The 7,088-nt window shown below is 40.0% G+C and overlaps 1 long non-coding RNA gene across 1 annotated transcript; it reads right to left on the bottom strand.

The window, feature by feature from the left end:
* Positions 1–1,115: 1,115 nt before the first annotated feature.
* Positions 1,116–1,814, bottom strand: LOC118560195. The gene is made up of 2 exons (XR_004929163.1): positions 1,273–1,814; positions 1,116–1,202 (listed from the first exon to the last, which is right to left on the bottom strand). It is a non-coding gene; the product is annotated as an uncharacterized LOC118560195 (long non-coding RNA).
* Positions 1,815–7,088: the final 5,274 nt, after the last annotated feature.

The following is a 7,088-nucleotide window of genomic DNA, read 5'->3' as shown; positions in this document are numbered from 1 at the left end:
TCTGACATGGACATACACATAAATCCCATTCAATCATTTCTCGGTTTCAACATAAATTCCATTCAATCCTATCGTATTAATATCTCTGTTCAACCTCTGATATTTTCAAAAGAGAACGTCTCATCCACAGCACCACTTTCAATTTAGCCTAAACATCTAACATTTCGCCAATGGAGAATAAAGGCAAGGCAAGGCAAGGCAAATTTATTTATATAGCACAATTCAGTACAAAGACAATGCAAAGTGCTTTACATGATTAAAATATAGCAAAATAAAACAGAATAAAAGCAAGTAGGAATAAAATATAGATAGAAAATAGAACAAAAAAGTGGTGATTCAGTTAACTAGGACAGTTGAAGGCAATTTTAAACAAATGTGTTTTTAATCTTGATTTAAAGGAACTAAGGTTTTCCACATCTTTACAGTTTTCTGGAAGTTTGTTCCAGATAATTGGAGCATAGTAACTAAATGCTGCTTCTCCATGTTTGGTTCTGGTTCTAGGTATGCAGAGTAGGCTGGAGCCAGAAGACCTTAGTGGTCTGGATGGTTGATACACTGATAACAAGTCTGTGATGTATTTAGGAGCTAAGCCATTTAAGGATTTATAGACTAACAGAAGGATTTTAAAGTCTATTCTCTGAGATACAGGGAGCCAGTGTAATGACTTCATTACCAGATCTGTGGGAAGATGAGGAGGCGTGGCAACCATCTTTCAGTCTGATTTATTAATTAGTCCCAGGCCAATTAATAACTACAGTTCTTTTGAACATTTAACCCTCAGTTTCCCTCATCCAAACTGCAAAGCAATAAAACCTCTTCTGTTTGTTGTTTTGTATCGTCCACCAGGCCCTTACACTCAGTTTTTGGATGAGTTGTCAGATTTCTTATCTGATTTGGTGTTAAATACTGATAAGGTTATTATAGTGGGTGATTTTAACATCCATGTTGACACAGAATGTGATAACCTTAGTGTAGCCTTTAAAACTATCCTAGATTCAATTGGTTTTGCTCAAAATGTGCATAAACCGACGCACTCTTGGCTCCATACTTTAGACCTTGTGCTGACATTGTGACGAACAGGGGTCGGACCCAAAAACTACCCGAAAACAGGTCAGTGGCGTTACGAGGTTTGTTTATTTAAAAGGAGAGGGGAAGTGGGGCTCTCGGGACGCGCTGCTTGCGGCTTGTCGGCCGGCAATCTCCTGGAGACAAGGAAACAGGTTAGTGACCAGCGGGGCAGACGTGAGAAAACAGCAAAGCTGGATCACTAACCTGATTGCGGGCTGGATTGTTCGGGGAAGATGACTTTGGAGATGAGAGGCGTCCGCAGACAGTTGAGACCGGCAGGCAGAGTCCGTATGGGGTAATCCAGGGGCGTTAATCCAAAGACAGTCCGGGTTCATTAACGTTGGGGCCAAAGATCCAGCAGTAGGGATATCCGAGGTCGGGTTCAGGTTCGGTCCAGGTTCGGCACACGGGGAGACAGTCCAGGGGGAAGGGTTTCCAGACAGACAGGTATCGGACAGACAGGACCAGAGAGGGCTTCGGCAGGCTCGGGAAAACAGAATACAGATCAGGTCGGCAACAGACAGGCAGGAATTGACTAACAGGCTTGAAGGTACTCGGCAAAAGGCTAGAGACGTTCTGGCACTGGAGACTGAGATTGACGGGGCTTTTATGCAGCTGGAGACAGGTGGAGCCAGTAACGTTTAATTGCAGAGAGGTGGAGACTGAGCAGGTGAGTAAGAAGGGGAAATGGATCAACTCCAGTGCCAGAATCATTACAGACATATGGCATTGATTGTGAAGAATTAACAGTATTTCCTCACAACCCTGTCCTATCTGATCATTTTTTAATAACATTTGAGTTTAATCTAACTGAGTTCTCCACCCCCAAAAGAGGGTTCTATTATAGTAGATCTTTATTGGATAATGCTGTATCAAAACTTAAAGAGTCTGTCCCCTTTTTAATATCCTCCGTATTGCAGAAATGCCCTGTAGATAGCAGCAATGTTGTTTCTTCCAATTCACAAATAGATGTCTTTGTAAACGGTATGACTTCGTCATTGCGTTCTGCATTAGACAATGTAGTTCCCTTGAAAAAGAAGGTGATTATTCACAGGAAGCTGGCTCCTTGGTTTAATTCAGAGCTGCGTTCCTTGAAGCACAATGTTAGGAAATTGGAGAGAAAATGGCGCTCTACACACCAAGAGGAATCCTACCTAATCTGGAGGGACAGTCTATTGTTGTATAACAAGACCTTTCGCAGAGTTAGAGCAGCATATTTTTCATCATTAATTGAGGAGAATAAGAATAATCCTAGATTTCTCTTCAGTACAGTTGCCAAACTTACCCAGAGCCACAGCTCTGTTGATCCATCCATTCCCTTAGCTCTTAGCAGTAATGATTTTATGGGATTCTTCATAAATAAAATTGATTCCATTAAAAATAAAATAATTGGCATCCTCCCAAACATGATTACCTCATCCTCAGTAAGTGAGGCAGCATTGGAGGAATCCTTAGAACCTGCGGAGTGTTTGAACTGTTTAAAAGCAGTAGAGCTTTCTGAGCTATCTAAAATTTTACCTTCATCTAAACCTTCTACCTGTATGTTAGACCCAATCCCAACCAAGTTGTTTAAGAAGGTATTCCCTCTGATCAGTGGTCCTATTTTAGACATGATTAATCTATCCTTGGTAAATGGATATGTACCACAGGCTTTTAAAGTAGCTGTTATTAAACCTTTACTTAAGAAACCATCTCTTGATCAAGATGAGTTAGTAAATTACAGACCTATATCTAATCTTCTTTTCTTATCTAAAATTCTTGAGAAAGTAGTTGCTAATCAACTATGTGAACATTTACAAAGTAATGACCTACTTGAGGAGTTTCAGTCAGGCTTTAGAGCTCATCATAGCACTGAAACAGCTCTGGTGAAGGTCACCAATGATATTCCCATGGCCTCAGATAATGGACTTGTGTCTATACTTGTCCTGTTAGATATCAGTGCTGCATTTGATACAGTTGATCACAATATTCTCCTACAAAGATTTGAGCATACTGTAGATTTTCTGCATTTAAATTCTGTAATCTTTGGACCAGAGTCTTCAAAATATTAACTTCTTAATCAGTCACTTAATCTGGATGGCATTAACTTGGCCTCTGGTAATAAAGTTAAAAATCTTGGTGTTGTTTTCGACCAAGACATGTCATTTAAATCCCATATTAAACAGGTTTCCAGAGTTTCCTTTTTTCACCTCCGGGATATCGCCAAAATTAGAAACATTCTATCCAGGGGTGATGCTGAAAAACTAGTCCATACATTTGTTACTTCAAGGCTGGACTATTGTAATTCTTTACTATCAGGAAATCCACAAAATGCTGTTCGAAGTCTTCAGCTGATCCAAAATGCTGCAGCAAGAGTTCTGATGAAAATCAACAAGAGGGATCATATTTCTCCAATTTTAGCTTCCCTTCATTGGCTTCCTGTTAAATCAAGAATAGAATTTAAAATTCTCCTTCTAACGTATAAAGCCTTTAATAATCAAGCTCCATCATATATCAGAGCTCTGATTACCCAGTATGTTCCTAACAGAGCACTTCGCTCTCAGACTGCAGGTCTGCTGGTGGTTCCTAGAGTCTCTAAAAGTAGAATGGGAGGCAGATCCTTTAGCTATCAGGCTCCTCTCCTGTGGAACCAACTCCCAGTTTTGGTCCGTGAGGCAGACACCCTATCTATTTTTAAGACTAATCTTAAAACTTTCCTTTTTGACAAAGCTTATAGTTAGAGTGGCTCATGTTACCCTGAGCTATCTCTATAGTTGTGCTGTGATAGGCATAGGCTACTGGAGGACATCAGGGTCTAATTTTCTCACTCTACTGATTTCTACTGTTCTTCAGTCTACTGTTCTCCAGTTTTGGATTGTATTACATTGAAATGACTGTCGTCATTTCAGCTTTTAACTTTTTGCTCTCTCTCTTTTTCTTCATAGTAGGTACACCTGGTCTGGCGTTCTGTTAACTGTGACATCATCCAGAGAAGACGACTCACCCGCTATTACCATCTAATGTAGAACAGATTACTAGATCAATGTGTGCTTCTGTGCTTTTTTGTCTGTCTTGTTGTGTCTCTACTCTGTCTTCTGTAACCCCAGTCGTTCGAGGCAGATGACCGTTCATACTGAGCCCGGTTCTGCCGGAGGTTTTCCTTCCCGTTAATGGGGAGTTTTTCTTCCCACTGTCGCTTCATGCTTGCTCAGTATGAGGGATTGCAGCAATGCCATGTACAATGCAGACGACTCTCCCTGTGGCTCTACGGTTCCCCAGGAGTGAATGCTGCTTGTCAGGACTTTGATGCAATCAACTGGTTTCCTTATATAAGACATTTTTGACCAATCTGTATAATATGATTGAATTTGATTTTGTAAAGTGCCTTGAGATGACATCTTTCATGATTTGGTGCTATATAAATAAAATTGAATTGAATTGAATTGAATTGAATTGAACTGGGGTTATGTGCTCTACTTTTTTAGTCTTAGTGAGGACGCGGGCAGCAGCGTTCTGGATCAGCTGCAGCTGTCTGATCCACTTTTTAGGCAGGCCTGTGAAAACACCGTTGCAGTAATCAATTCGACTAAAGATGAATGCATGGATTAGTTTTTCCAGATCCTTCTGAGTCATTAGTCCTTTAATCCTGGACTCCTCCTGGTCCTTTAATACTTTCAGGAGGAGTGAATGCTGCAAGTTGTGACTTGATGCAGTCTGCTGGCTTTCCTTAGATAGGAGACATTTTGACCGGCATTTGAGGTTCCAAGGCCTAAATTCACAATTTGATAACACAGAAGTTGGGGTTTCATATTAAATGTCCGTCCCAAATTAAAATTGAGACGAGGAGATATTAACATGGTTTAAACGAAAAATATCTTAGGGTTGTTAAAAATGATTGGAACTGGGGATAAACTGTATATAAAGGCTTTTGGCTTTTTCGTTTGGAGCATAATTATGGAGTACAGTAAACCAGAGTATGTATTCAGGGTTACACCATTAAATTGGACTATTGTATTTGACAGCCGTAGAAATACTAGATTAGAGGCTCTTTATATTGTGATTTTAGAATAATAATAAAATGGCAAACAGCATGTGAGGAGAATATTAGAGATTATGTGCATAGCTTTGATTTAATACATATGTAAATGCAGGTAGAATATGTAGTTTGGCTTTGATCAAAACTGTATGAAATTGAACTGGATAGAATGTGTTTCTTTTAAGGGAGATTTTTGACTAACAATTTTACTGCTGCCAAAAGAGGAACTTTGAAGAGCCTCAAAATATTAGACGGTCACATTAAACACGTCATCTGTTACAGTCATTTGTGGTTATCCAGTCATCTAAGCTGAGGTGAACCTCAGAGGGATGGTTCAACCTGAAAAATGGACAAAAGATATGATAAAAAGAGTCTGACCATGATGTAAACATCAGAATGTGATTTTGAAACTGGGGCAGTGTGCTCTGTTTCCAGGGCACGAAAAGAATATCAGCAAAACTGAGGGTAGCTTCAGATCTGAAGGGTTAAAATTGTAATTCTAATCTTGTTTTGGACAGTGTCCTCAATGCTGAATTACAGAGGGGGGAGAGACACTAGAAGTTCATAAATTTAAAATCAGGGCTAGTGCTGATAAATAATTATAAGTCAAGTCACTTTAAAAAAGCAGACCAACGGAGATTTGGAACGTTGTATATATTTATAAGCATTAATAACTGAATTTGCATTGCCAAAGGGACCAGAAAGAAAACAAAAGTCTGAAATAAGATAATAACCTATGTATCAATGAGACAAATTGTGCTCCTTGGGAGATATTTTGCTTTTTTATTGTTTTCTGGTATTTTGGTTATTTCTTTGTTAAAGTTTTAATTTGCTTTAATTTTTTGCATCTCCGGTGATTGAGTAACTACATTCAAGGTAGTTCTGAAGCCAAATATGCTGCAAAGGAACATTCTATGCCCCGCCTCTCGCCCTGTGAACGCTGGATATAGGCACCAGCAACCCCCATGAGGGATTAAGCGGGTCAGAAAATGGATGGATGGATGGAACATTCTATGAGCCCAGTCATTAGAAACAGCAGCAGACTGCTTAAACTCAGTGAAAGTGAAATTCAAATTTAATATGATTCAGACAAAGCTAAAAAAGAAGGGAGCTGTCCCAAAACTAAGGTGTGTGTGAAAACGCGGCTTAAACCTTGTGGGGAGACCTAATTTAGTCCTTCTGAGACTTAAATCAGTAATTTTGGCTGCTCCAATGCAAATGAGCTGACCAAAATGTGATGGTTATAAGTTCACTTCTCACACCTCAGAAAGGCAGGAATTTGAAGCCAAATATGCTGCAAAGGAACATTCTATGAGCCCGGTCATTACTAACTGCAGAACACTGTTTAAACTCAGTGAAATTCATATTTAACACGATTCAGACAATGTGTACGTTAAAACAGAAGTGTCCCCAAAATAGGGTGTGTGGAAACACTGCTTAAACTTTGTGGGGAGACCTAATTTAGTCATTCTGAAACCTGAATTACTCATTCTGGCTGCTCTAATGCAAATGAGCTGTCCAAAAATGTGATGGTTATAATTCACTTCTAACACCTCAAAAAGGCAGAAATTTGAAGCCAAATATTCTGCTGTAGCCAGGGCATGCTGTCCCCAAAGCATGGCACTGCACACCTGCCGTCTTGCCCATATACGGAAGAGGCTGTGACAGAGCACAGCTGGCTGTAATGAGCATCTACATTTAAAAGCAGGTAGATCACTGAGGAGATCAGATCCTGCTTTGGTTCCTGCAGAGGCAGCACATTTTGAGACTGACGGTCAGAACACCGTGGATCGGTTTTACTGCGTTGAAGGTAAAAGCAGTTTATTATTACCTGACTGTTTGGGATGCTGATCTAATTTGATCTCTCTTTTGTGTGCAGGTTGACCTGCTACTAGTGATGGTGAGATGAAGCCTCATGAGGCATTGAACCACTTGAGCCAACTGGTTCGAGAAAGGGTTCATTTCTTGGAGCTTCATGTGCACACAGAACCACCTACTGGCCAGG

Source organism: Fundulus heteroclitus, unplaced genomic scaffold (genome assembly GCF_011125445.2).
Source record: "Fundulus heteroclitus isolate FHET01 unplaced genomic scaffold, MU-UCD_Fhet_4.1 scaffold_40, whole genome shotgun sequence".
Taxonomy (NCBI): Eukaryota; Metazoa; Chordata; class Actinopteri; order Cyprinodontiformes; family Fundulidae; genus Fundulus; species Fundulus heteroclitus.
The sequence above is the reverse complement of the archived record's forward strand: the minus strand, read 5'-3'. Positions and strand labels throughout refer to the sequence as shown.